At 39.7% G+C, this 13,642-nt stretch overlaps 1 non-coding gene across 1 annotated transcript; it reads left to right on the forward strand.

The window, feature by feature from the left end:
- Positions 1 to 8,004: 8,004 nt before the first annotated feature.
- LOC120069493 lies at positions 8,005 to 8,111 on the forward strand. The gene has a single exon (XR_005479557.1). It is a non-coding gene; the product is annotated as a small nucleolar RNA R71 (small nucleolar RNA).
- Positions 8,112 to 13,642: the final 5,531 nt, after the last annotated feature.

Here is a 13,642-nt window from a genome sequence, read left to right on the forward strand (position 1 = left end):
TGATGGTGAGCTATGCCTTTAAGTGTGAGTTTGTGAGAACCAAGTTAACCCAAAGTTGCTATGCATTGGAAATCCAAGGGCATGTGGGCGCATAGGACAAGGCTAGTAGTATGCGTTGAAAGGGGGTTTGTCATCATCCTAGTTGAACGCATATAAAGTTTGGATGGATGCATATAAAGAATGAACGCATATGAAGGATGGACGCATCTAAGGACGTCATCCAAAACATGTGGCTTGCTAGGAAGGAGTCTTAGGCCTTAAGAAATGAGGTGGTTGCACGAGAAGACATGCAAAGTTGAGGGGCATACGTTGGTAAAAGGGGAGCAAGACACCTTGGATTGCGCTGATGCAAGATTGCAGTAATAGTGTAAGGAAAGAGACACTTGGACATGCGACCAAGTAGGAGGTGTCGGCCTTATATACTTAGAGCAATCTTGGACGCCTATAAATAGGGCCAAGGACTTCAGATGAGAACTCAAAATCTCTTCAAAGGACATAAAAAAGAGTGTATTGGGAGGAGACTATGCATTGGTAGCAAGACCATGCATTGGTCAAGAGGTTCCAAGAGGGGAGATGCTGTCGGACAGAAAGGACAAGAATTAGCATCAACTTGGGACAAAGCATTCTCCCTGAATACTCTGCGTTTGGAGTGGTTCTAAAACCACTTGAAAGCTAGGAGAGTCTAGTTTTCAAGGCAGTGCTGCGAGAGAAGAAGCTCGAAGGAATCAACCTAGAAAGTGAGGACAAGACAGAGGGGTCGAGCTATCGAGTAAGCTAGGTCAGTCTTGATGTTTTGATGCTTCCGGCCAAACCACGAGAATTTATGAGCTAAGAGTTTTAGGTAGGCTTCCTGAGACATTTTAGAGCATATTTGTAGAAGGAAGTATCTCGAGATAAAGCCTAGGACTATGAGTAATCTGAGCTTTAAATTGAATTTGAATCATAGGGTTCAAAAGGGAGCCCAGGGTGATCAAGGAACTCTAGAGAGAAAGGTTCCTAAACAATCAAGGTGAGTGGTACTTTCCTTAAGTCTTAAGCATATATTTTAAAGTAAATTGTATATGCTTATGTTATGAATGAGTATCTAGCATGAGAATGAGATTATGTGATCGGGATGGTCAGGGGATCAATAGACCTAGTTCCTGAGCCCAAAATAATACCTCACGGGATGGTCAAGGGACCGAGAGGTCTAGTTCCTGAGCTTGTGGGAGGATCCTTGTATGGGATGGTTAGAGGGCTGATGGGCTTAGCTTCTGAGCCCATGCGCGGGGAGCTATGTGCACATAGGAGACATAGAGGAAACACAAAAGAGTAAGTGTTGGATTAGTAACAGTTAACTATTTACCATGTGTGTAGGTAGATAGCATACTCATTTTAAGTAGTTATTAGTTTAGCTATCTATCGTGCGTGTAGATAGAGTTGAGAACAGACTCATTCAAGGCTGAGGTTTGAATGTAATCTCGTATCTATGATATGCTTGTTTTTATGAGTTGAATTAGACTCTAGAAGTTGCTTACCACTCACTGAGCTTTGTGAAGCTCATTCTTTTCTTTCATGTTTTTCTTCCCAGGTAGAAAAAGGTAAAGAGTTCCAGGGTGTTGCTAAGGTCAAGGTTTGCCACAAGCCACAGTTACACTTCCGGAGGGTTTTACAGTTATTATTGTAAACTTTGTAGTTAAGTCTTGGAGTTGTATAAACGTTACATTGTTGTAATAAAATGAGCCTACTTAATAAGTTGTTGTTTGCCTCCTTGACTTAATCAGTTGGTTGTTGAATTTGTTCATTGGTATCAGAGTTATTTCCACAAGAGTTATTAGGCAGTAAGTGTCAACAAAAGGGTTGATAACTGCTGCAGTCACATCCTTTCCTAAGCTCAGAGGGTAGTCTGGGATGGGGTGTGACAGGTGAAGCATGTCTGCTCTCTATTTAAGCGTTAAATAGTTTGTGGATGTGGGATTAATGGAGTTTCTGAGATGAAGCCTCTGGATTGTTTAAATTCTTTTACATTTGAAGTTAATTGTAAGGGCCCCTACGTTTTGGGCATATTAACTGCTATCGAGTCTGTAATTTCAAAGAGTTTGAGTCTGTGAGTCGTTCGTGAAGAAGCTTTGTAGCAAGGGTTGTTGTTCTTCGAGGATGAAGACGACCAAACATTGGTTGGGTCGTGTAAACTATGGGATAAATGATCGTTGAATATCGGATACTCGGGAGCTGGTTGATGCGCGCAATAGACGATCGTGTAGCTCAGCAAGCTTCATCGCTTAGTTCTTGACTACACAATCACGGAGTAAATGGTTTACTTAACACTTGTTAAGTGATCGTCTAGACGATCGGGCTTCACAGCTACATTGTTGTCTAAACGATCGTTTAGCACTCGCATGTTTTTTTCTTGTGCGCTAAACGATCGGGTACCTCATACTTCATCGCATAGTAATTGGTACTTGATCATAGCTAAACGATCGTATACCCGATCATGTTTACTAAACGATGGGAGCTTCGCCCGACGGTTCAAGACCCGGTTCGCCTGTGAACTGGTTTGCTCGATGGAAAATGTAATAGAAAAGTTTTTTCTTCTGGTTTTGAGGTGGTTCATCCCGGTCCATTAATCTTTGTGAATGTACATAGGATGTATTTTTTCTTTATATGTCATATGGTATGCCATATAGAAGAAATCACACCTTAGGTTATACATTGGTCATACATCTCTTTATTATAAGTGTTATGATTTAGAGAATCATGATTTAAATCACGTAAGAGCATGCTCATGCATTATATAATATAAGAGTTATATTTATGCATGCATAAAGCATTAACATGCATCATCTTTATATTATAAGTGTTATAATATAAGGGTGTATGGAGCATGTGTTCCTTGTTCGTTACTTGTATATAAAAGTTATGTATAGTAATGAATGGACATTGCATGAAGCTTGACACATTGGTTAAATTTATAAGAGTTATAAATACCTAGTTGTGTGGAAATGTGGTTTTAGTTGTTTCTTTTGAAAAGTTATAAGAAAATTAGAACTAAAATCTATAAGAAAGATGTGCATGCCAACTTAGGTTCAAATCATGGTTTTAAGAGTATTTTAAAACTTCGTTGAGATAGACCTAAGATCACGGTTCTAATATGATTAGAAACCTTAGACTTTAATCTTTTAATTAGTTTAATGGGATTAAATTGACTAATAAAAGGTTAAAGTGCAGCAAATCTATCTATAAAGGACCTTTTATCTAATGCAGATTCTGTCTAGGCTGGGGTATTTAAGATGACGGAAACGGAACACCCCTACCTGGGAACCTACCTGGAAAGGTGAATTAGATAGATTTGATGTGCATGCAAGATTAAGGATAGTCAATTAAAGAGTTTAATGTGACTACTTGAACTTGTTTCATTTCAAAGACAAAAGATGTTTTTGAGCGGATTAAACGAATATAGACTAAAATCAGTAGTTGGATTGTCTAGGTTAATGAACCCCCTAGGTAGAACATTACATGGGAGGTACTTGGGGCATATGATGCTTCATTTAAACCTCCCGCATTTCTCCCTTTATTGTCCCCACCGTGAGATCTATCCTCGGCCTCGTGGCACCTTGGGAGTGTCCCCCTAAAGAATGGTGTTTGGGTAGGTCAATATCAAGGTGGATGGAGAAAATGTTTATAGTAAGTGGGAGCGGGATGTGCGACAGCATATCCCACGGTCTATCTCATTAAGTTGAATAAAGTTTATGTGCATCACCTTGAGGCACCCTGGGAGTTTCCCCCTATAGGATGGCAGTTTTGCACGTTTCTTTATTTGATCTCCTGTAAAGGATAAGGTTACTTAGTATTTTGTCCTAATCTACTTTTTCCCTACGGTGGGCACTTTATGGCGGGACTTTGGGGCCGAAAACGAGGGGCTACACTTACGCGGAATTGTTAAGGCTTAACAGTTCTAGACTGAAAAAATGGTGGTTGTTAGTTTCAGTTCCAAGAGTTGGTTATGCCTAATGGTTGAGAGTGCTTCATCCCAGTGAAGGGGCATCTGATCAACCCCATCGGTGACATTTGTCCTGCCTCGCTGGGGCATCATTGCGAAATAGAAGTCTTATTACATAGGGTACTTAGTAACTATTTTGCTGAAAGAAATTAGTGTTAAAATTTTGTTTAGCACAAAAGACTTATAAAAGTTTGTTAGTCTTTCAGTAATGGTTTTAAAATGGCTACAGCCAGAATTGCTTTGCTTAGCACCGATAAGTTATCTTGCGACAATTATGCTAGATGGAAACATATGATTACGACAATACTAATCATCGAGGATTTCATGTTTGCCCTCATGAAGGAGTGTCCTCCTATTCCAGCTCCTAACTTCACTCGAAATGTTTGGGAGGTGTACGAGCATTGAACACGGAAGAACGAGAAGGCCCGAGCCTATATCTTGGCCAATCTCAGCGACGTGTTGGCCAAGAAGCATGAGCCCATGGTCTCAGCGCGTGAGATCATGGAGTCCCTGCAGGGGATGTTTGGAACACCGTATGGACAGCTTAAGCACAAGACTCTGAAATACATCTTCAACTTCAAAATGGAGGAAGGCACCTCTTTTCGTGAACACGTGCTTAACATGATGGCCCACTTCAATGTGGTAGAGATGAATGGGTCTAGGATCGATGAGGGCAGTCTGGTTAGTATTATCCTGTATTTGTGTAAACTCCGAACTCTAGGTTCCTAGATAAGCATGTTTAGCCAAAGGAATGTTATATTATATATTTTTGCTCTTAGATTTATTAAAGTAGTAATTCATGGTTATTTATAGGAAATATGATGGAAGGGAAAGAAAAACATATTAGGTGAGGGTAACGTGGCGGTTAATCCTTGAACTTGGGAGGCGGTGGGAAGTGTTTTTGGAAGAAGAACTTCAAAAGCTTGGTTTCGGCAATGGACATGAAAATTTTAGTGAATTTAGTGCCATTTGAAAGCTAAGAGAATCTAGGTTGTGAAATTGTCTTGCCGGAGGAAGAGTTCAGGAGGACAAGAACAAGGAGTGAAGAAAACCAAGAGAAGGCAGAATCTCGGGTTTAAGTAGGGCTGAGGTGAATTTCGGAAGTTCCAAGCCAAACTATAAGGAATTCTGGGCTGAAATTTTAAGTTAAGGAAGTTAACTCAAATCTAAACAAGTTTGTAGAAGGAAGTTTCTTGAAAAGAGCTCTGGATTTTGAGTTATGAATTTTTGAAGTTATAATAGGGAATTGGTGCATAAGCAGACAACTGCTTGTGAAGAACAAGCAAGAGTTCATCGTGGAGAATTAAAGCGAGATGTGGGCATGGGGATCTCGCTTATAAAGGAAATCTCACTGCTTTTGTAAGGAGGATCTCGCTCTAGGGGGAAATATCGCTAGGAATTGGGTTAAGTATCGCTGGTAAGGTGAGTATCGCTAAGATGAAAATTTAACAGGAAAAGCTTGATCTCGCTCTAGAGGATCTCGCTAGCATCGCTCAGGGGGATCTCGCCAGTAAAGCTGTCTGTGTTGATGAAAGTTCTTTTAATAAATGAATTAATTGAGGTATTTTACTAAGAATTCTAAGTAGTTTAATCGGGAATTATATCTTTTCAAGCCAAGAAGAGCTAGGGGAAGCCTATAAACCATTAAGAGTCTGACGAGCGGTGAGTGACTAAGTAAACTTAAGGTTTCCAATACTCATGCATATATGATCAAGTAAAGCACAGTGACATTAATGATGAAATTATACTTCCTCAAGCAACAAATGGTGGGAGAGTAACTTAATGCATGTTTCTGGCTTGTATGTGTGTAACATAGGCCAAGGTATGTCGTGTAACCATTACAAAAGCTATGTTTTTTTATTTTGATATATGCTTCCTAGAGAAAGGCTATGGGAGAATGAGTTCTTGTGTAAATGAGTGGCAATGGAATAGTTCTTATGTAAATATTAGGTAATGGAACTTAATTTGATGTTACAAAATACAAATTTGATACCGAAGGACATTTGAGAAGGTATCTAACCAATTTGGTATCGAAGGACATTTGAGAAGGTACCGGCTAATTTGATACCGAAGGACATTTGAGAAGGTATTTGGCCAATTTGATACCGAAGGACGTTTGAGAAGGTATCTTAGTAGCTCGATACTGAAGGACAAATTTGAGAAGGTATATGAGCAGAAGTACCTAAGATATAATTGTACTTAGTATGGTCACGTGCACGTAGGCAGTTATGAATAAGAGATCGAAGTATGGGTCTCTTGGCCGGTAATAAACGTTTGAGAGCTAGAGCATTTAGACTCGTTCTCAACTAGGGAATAATAATATCTAATGATGTTTGAGAATGGCTTAAAGCTACATTTAGAGACAATTGTTGAGTTTACTCCTTTGTATATTTACATATTTATAGTATTGCTATGCTTGTTGCTTTATGATTCTATAGTCACTCACTGGGCTTTTAGCTCACCAAGTTTCTGTGTTCTCCTTTTTCAGGTAACGGTCAGTTTCCTCAAGGTTGATCCTGCTGTTGCTTGCCACCGAAAGACTCGGCTTATTAAGAAGACTTAGGTTGATGATCTGTTTATGTACACGTGTTTTGAGAGGGACTAGGGCTTCTTTAGGAATGCTTGGGCCATCTGTGCATATTTTCCAGTAAATGTAATGTCTTAGCTGTATGCATGTATTTATGTAATCTTTGTAGACTCTTAAGGGAGGATTTCTATATGCGTATATTACTAATGTTTTAAATAGGTTGGTATTTAGATTAGAAGGCTTGGGTGGTGGCTCTGGTAGTAGGGGCTAGTAACTACCACGGTCATATCCTCATCCAGAATAAAAGGGTAATCTGGGAGTGGGTGTGACAATTTGTTATCGGAAAGCTTTCTCCAGTTTGTTAGCAATGTGATTCTTAACAAAGTGGATTATACCCCTTCAGAAACTTCGCATACTTTGGCATTTGTTCAATCGCTTCAGTGAAATGGATGTTGATATGTAATTGTTTCACCATGTTCATGAAGCGATGATATTTCACTTCATCATTTTTCTTCTTCTTGAGTCTCTGAGGAAATGGTGGCAGCTGTATTTTCACGGTTCCCTGTTCCATCGGCTTAGAAGTGGACGCAATCTCCGGCTCCATTGTCTCTTATTCTTCTGGTTCCTCTTGAGTCAACGGGATCTGGGGTTCCATCGTAACTAGAATAGTCCGGCTTGGCTCCTTCTTCTCTTCTGCCATCGTCTTTCTGCTTCGCAAAGTCTCAACTTGTCATTGCTTCTTTCCCGTATTCTCTGAGTTGTGCGGGAGTTTAGTAGAAATCTGCAATGCGCATTGTGGTCTACTTTTGAGTTCGTCCGCAATCTGACCTATATGAATTTCAAGATTGCGGATAGACGTTGCTTGATTCTTGACTATTGTTTCATTCTTCTCAATATACTGCTTTAGTAAGCTTTTCAGAGATGAAGATTGCGGCACCTGCGAACTGCTAGCTTGATTTTGCGATTGACCGTTTGTTCGTAGGAAAAATCCTTGTGGCCCTTCTTTTTGCGCCATCTGTTGAAAATTTTGTTGTTGATTTTTCCATATGAAGTTAGGGTGGTTTCTCCACCCGGGTTATAAGTATTGGAGAAAGGATTATTCTTTATGAAGTAAATAGATTGTGGATTCCTCGGACACTCTTCCATTGGATGGGCTTCTCCGCAAGTAGTATAACTTGTGCTCGTTTGATCGATTGCGTTGACCTGCCCCCTATGCATTCCTGGGCTACTGATTGTGATTCCTTGTATTAAATTCATCATCGTATTCATTTGGTTTTGTAGGGATGCGATGGCCTCATTACTTGCATCACTATCTTTAATTCTCAATCTTTAATCACTTTTCCTCCAGTCTTCGTGGTTCTTGGAAATGCAATCAAGTATATTTTTAGCCTCGTCATATGTCTTGTCGAACAGACCTCTAGCTGCTACCATATTAGTAGCCGTCTGCGATGCAAGGTTCAAACCGTGATAGAAAAATTCCATTTGGAGACAATCGGGTAAGCCATTGTGCGGACAATCTTGCACTAGTCTTTTAAACCTCGCCCAGGCGTCACTGAGTGATTCGTCAATATCTTGTTCAAAATTAGTAATCAACTTCCTCATTCTTGCATTCTCTGTCGGGGGGAAGTACTTCTTCATGAACTTCTCAACTATTTGTTCCCACGATGTGATCTCCCCTAGTTCGAGAGAATAAGCCCATTTTCGTGCTTGGTCACACAGCGAAAATGGGAACAATGTTAGTCGAACCTCCTCAGCGGAGATGTTCGGGAACAGAAACATATTGCAGATTTCAATAAAACTCCGGAGATGGGCGTGCGGATTCTCGCCACACCTACCGCCAAACTGTCCGGCAGTCTGAATCATCTGCAGCATAATCGGCTTCATCTCGAACCTCGATCCGTCCAGGGCTAGCCTCATGATTCCTGGTGAGAAATCATAAAGGTTGGGTGACGCATAGTCCCGGATGGGCCTATTGCAGTCGTTCGCCAAGAGAATGGGGTTCACCATGATATTATTTGTGTTTAGTGCTCTGTCTTTTGGTTGCTCCGCCATGTTGGGATTTCTCTCTTGCTATCATCAGTGGTTGTTTCTTTTTCTTCTTCGAAAAGTTCTCTCAATCTCTGGATCATAATTGGGCTCAGGAGCTTGTCCTTCGCTCATACGACGCCCGCTTCTTCCCTTACCAAAGGAGAGGCGGTGCATAGAGATGGAAAGTTGCAAAGAAAATAAAAAAGTTACCATTAGCACAATATGTACTTCCGTAGTCCCTGACAACGGTGTCAAAAACTTGATGTCTCGTGGATATGATGAAATAATGGTGTATATTACAATGGTGGTGTATGCATTGCACATGCAAGTTTTCCTAGTAAAATCCAAGTATAAATCCTACTAGGTTTCCTCGTAAGTCCAGGGTTAGACACAGGGACTACTGAGACAATATGCGAGGGTAAGTTTTGATTCCTTTACGGTGACAAAAAAAACAATAATTTGGTTTGTATGTTTGTTTAAAGTATAAATTCTACGTGGCAGAATTGAGAAAAGAGTTAACAACAGCGAAAGTTACAATGAGTATGCGGGGAACGAGTTGAGAATGGATTTAACTAACACTTACTAAGATTGTGTTCAAGTTATGCAATCATGTTACACACATACAACATCATGTTATCTCTCAATGCAAATGCTATACGATAATGTCTATAGGACTTATGTCTAAGCCTCTATTCTTGTCTATGTGATGATGAATGACACACACATACACAAGGCGACCACATACTATCATATCCTATTTCTAGGGTGCATGTGATGCATGATAACAAATAGAACTTATCTCTAAGTTTCTATCTCTTGCTTATGTGGTTCTAATCTAACTTTCTCAAGACTAGATTCTAACCTAACTCTCTCAAGTCTAGGTTCTTTCTTTAGATTACTCTCTCAAGTATCTCTAAAGGGTGATGGGCGCATACATAAGACAAGATGATTGCATAAAATGAAGATCTTAGGTCATGCTAGCTAAGTGCTTCTCAACCCATTCGGAAGTTTAGTTACTCATACGCATTGTGAAGAGACTAAATAAATGTAGAGAAGCAAATTCCATTTTGTAAATAAAATCATAATACAGAATGACAATGGAAGTAGGGATAGGGAGTCTGGTAGCAATGTCTTGCTTCCCAAGGCTTTTACACTGTGTTTTACTCTACTCTGCCCAAAAGAATGTTCTTGTCTTTGCAAGATTTGGCCCTCTCTCCATTCTCAGCGCTTCTTGGCAAGTCTCTCGAGCTAACCAAGTTTGATCTTTCGGCGTCTTCTCTCTTCGCTCGCCTCCACCTTCTAAGTATATGAATTACAGACTAACGGCTGTCTATGATCTATCTTCTAAGTATACGGCAAATGTGAACTCCCAAAATTCTGAACTCTAATCGGAACCCCTTTAACGAAGGTGGCCTTCGGTATTTATAGAGCTTTAGAGTGAAGAGCTTTTCTTTCAAATGATTGCAATGATGGGAAGTCATTAAATCTCTGTCTGATGAGCTGATTAATGGTCATCGAAAAGTTGAATGTACTTGTTACAGTGTGTTGTTAATGACTTGTCAACTAAATTCAGATTCGACCGTCTTTAGCTTTCTATCCCATTATGATTTATTAAGCTTTCACCTTGATGCGCCGTCTTTATGCGGCCACTTGCATGAGCTAATCTTTGCGAGCGCATACAATCACATAGCTTTGCAGTCGCAATCTTCTAATGTGGTCGGGCGCCGCATGATGCATTATTTTATGAGGTAGAATTATGAATGAATTACGATGATGAAAATGCATTGAGCACTCAAGTTTTCTCAGTGGAATCCAAGTGTAAACCCCACTGAGTTTCCTGGTAAGTCCAGGGTCGAACTCAGGGACTTGGAAAAATAGGTTGCGGTGGTAATTTTTAGAAAACTTTGCGGTAGCCGGTAACTCAAATAATTGTTGGTTTTGTTGATTGCAGTAATGAAAAATAAACAAATGCGGCGGATTTGAGAAAAGTTTGATTGTGCGATAGATGCATTGAGTATATGGATGAACGGGTTGAGAAGGTCTTTAGCTAGCGTTACTTGGGAATGCATCAGACTATGCGATCATGCTACACCCATGCACAATAAGCCATTTCCTAATGCAAATGTGATGCTTCTAAGTCTAGGACGCATGTGTTGAATGCAAAAGTGTCTATAGAGCTTATTCCTAAGTCTCTACTCTTTTTCTATGCGATGATGCAAGATGCAGCAAGGCAAGGTGACCGGACACAATCATATCCTATCTTTAGGATGCATGCGATGCGTTAATAGCAAACAATGCTTATTCCTAAGCTTCTATCTCTTGATTATGCATTCTAATCTGACTCTCCCGAGCCCAGATTCTAACCTGACCTTCCCAAGCCTAGATCCTGTCCTTATACTACCTTCTTGAGTATCTCTAATGGACGAATGAAGTATACATAATACAAGACAATCGCATAGAATGAACATCCCTAGTTGTGCTAGCTAAATGCTTCTCAACCCATTCAACAGATTTAGCTACTCATGCGTGATAAACAGAGAGTGAACAAATATAGAGAAGTAAATTCCATTTCTATAAATGAGTTTGAATACACAATAACAATGGAAGTTAAAGGTAGAGAGTATGGTAGCAATCTCTTGCTGCCTAAGGCTTTTACACTGGCAACTCTATTCGGTTCAAAAGATATTCCTACTTCCGTAGGAGCTGGCCCTCTCTCTGATCTTGAAGCTTCTGGTGCTCTCCCAAGCATACTGAAACGATCTGTCAGCACAACCTCCTTCTCTCGTGTCCGCCTTAAAAGAAAATCTAAGAACAAGGTTAAACTATGAATAGAACTTGTGAACTTCCGAACTCCTTTTCTAAAGGATGCCTTTGGTATTTATAGAGCTTTGGGGTGAAGAGCGGCTTCTCTCTTATGATTGCACAGATGGGATGGCTTTAATTCCTTGACTGATGCGTCAAATATTTGTCACCGAAAAGCTGCATGTATTTGTTATCGTTAGCAGCTGTCAACTTAATTCGGATTCGACCGTCATCAGCTTTTTGTCCCATCGTGATTAATTATGCCTTTCACCCAGATGCGCCCACCAAGTTGTGCTGACTCTATGCGGCAATCCTTCTTGAGTAGATGTTTGCGAACACAATCACCGCAAAGCCTTGCGATAATGCTGCACTCGACCCATAATTTCTTGTGATCATGCTTTTTGCCTTGCGTTAACGCATATTTTGCATAAAAATACAAAAATCAACTGTTTCTATGCGATGAACGCATGCGACTGAAACATTATAAACTTAATGCTTTTGGACGCAATCTAACATATTTTATCAACGCAAACCCTCATTGTTTAATAACTTAGCAATGCAATAACGTGCATTTCTAATCTTTATCACACCCCCAAATTTAGATACTGATTGTCCTTAAGCATAAGCTACATATTTCCTTTAGCAAATCGACCGTAATGTTCTTTTTCTAGATTTCTAAAGGATACTTCATTCAACTCCTATACATCAAAGTTTTCTTAAGTCTTATTCAAGTCTCTTCTTAAAATATTTCTAAGACCTAGGGATCGCAAGCTTAACCTTCAAAAGGCCTTTACTCGATTTCGGGACATCGCATGATTTATTTCAGAAAGAAAACTTTTCCACCGGGATGTCAAATGATTTTTATCCTTGCATATTTCCTTGCATATTTTTTTTTTCTCTGACCTTGCGCTGATCCAAGTGCCTTGCCTTCGTTTTGGCTTGCCCCCACGTGTCTTATGCGGACATCCAATTACGAGCAATGTGCTCTTTCTCAAATTAAACTCATACCTACTTGGCAGTAGAGTTGCGGTCATTATATTTATACGTTGATCTTGGCGACTTACTTTCGTTTTGGCTTGCCCCCACGCATGTCATGCAGACATCCAACTACGGGTAAGTGCCCTTCACAACTTAACTCTTATCAACATGGGTTTCGCCATTGCGTTGACAGTGGAGTTATTATTTTTTTTATTATTTTTTTTCAAAATAGCAAGGTCAAAAACATATACCTCACCCCCAAATTTAAAATGCGGCAATGTCCCCATTGCCAAAAGATTGAAAGAAGTAATGCAATGTTCGTAAAAAGCTTTGTAAAGAGAGTTTGAAAGAAAGCTAGCAGGCTCCTAACTTCTAGAAATATTTCATGAGGTGATTATCTTAAAATTAAGTTGACTCTAGTATATACGAAAGAAATAGAAGCATGTTTGTCATCATTGAAATCATAATTGGCAAAGAGACAGCATGCGGTAAATTAGTAAATTTATCCATGTCAAATGATTGCGGTAATCAAAGAGGATGCGGTGATAAAACTTTTAAAACTAAAATGCGATGCGATAGTGCAAAATTTGGAATAAAGTTAAGGAAGAATACAACCCCCAAATATGCGTTGTCGCCCACATTGTGTATCGATGCATCCTTCTTTGCGGTGATCTATCTTCTTTGGATTGCGGTGATGGAAAAAGATAAGTTGCTTCTTCGTGTAACACCTCTGCAATCTTGTGCCTCGATCGTTGCAAGAAAAACAGAGAGAGGATCAAATAATTTTAAACAAAACATTTTTTTTATAGAATAAGAAAAGTGCAGATAGATAAACAATAATAACAAAGTAATTGCGATAATAGCTAATAACGAGTATGATGAAAGTTCATGAAGTAATGATGCAGGAAAAAGGATATTCAAAAGAGTTGCGTCCCTGATGAGGTTGAGTTATATAGTAACTCAGGGACTGCTTATTCCAAGCTGGTCTTTTCACGTCCACGGTGGCTTTTCCCTCTTTTCTTTGTCCTCTGGGATCTTGACTGCCTTAATTCGGAGCTTTTCCCCATGTATGTTCATTACAATCCTATCCTTTGACTACCTTCCTGAGTATCTCTAATGGACGAATGAAGCATACATAATACAAGACAATCGCATAGAATGAACATCCTCAGTTGTGCTAGCTAAATGCTTCTCAACCCATTCAACAGATTTAGCTACTCATGCGTGATAAACAGAGAGTGAACATATATAGAGAAGTAAATTCCATTTCTATAAATGAGTTTGAATACACAATAACAATGGAAGTTAAAGGTAGAGAGCCTGGTAGC

The sequence above is a fragment of the Benincasa hispida genome, unplaced genomic scaffold, assembly GCF_009727055.1.
Source record: "Benincasa hispida cultivar B227 unplaced genomic scaffold, ASM972705v1 Contig444, whole genome shotgun sequence".
NCBI classification, from domain to species: Eukaryota; Viridiplantae; Streptophyta; class Magnoliopsida; order Cucurbitales; family Cucurbitaceae; genus Benincasa; species Benincasa hispida.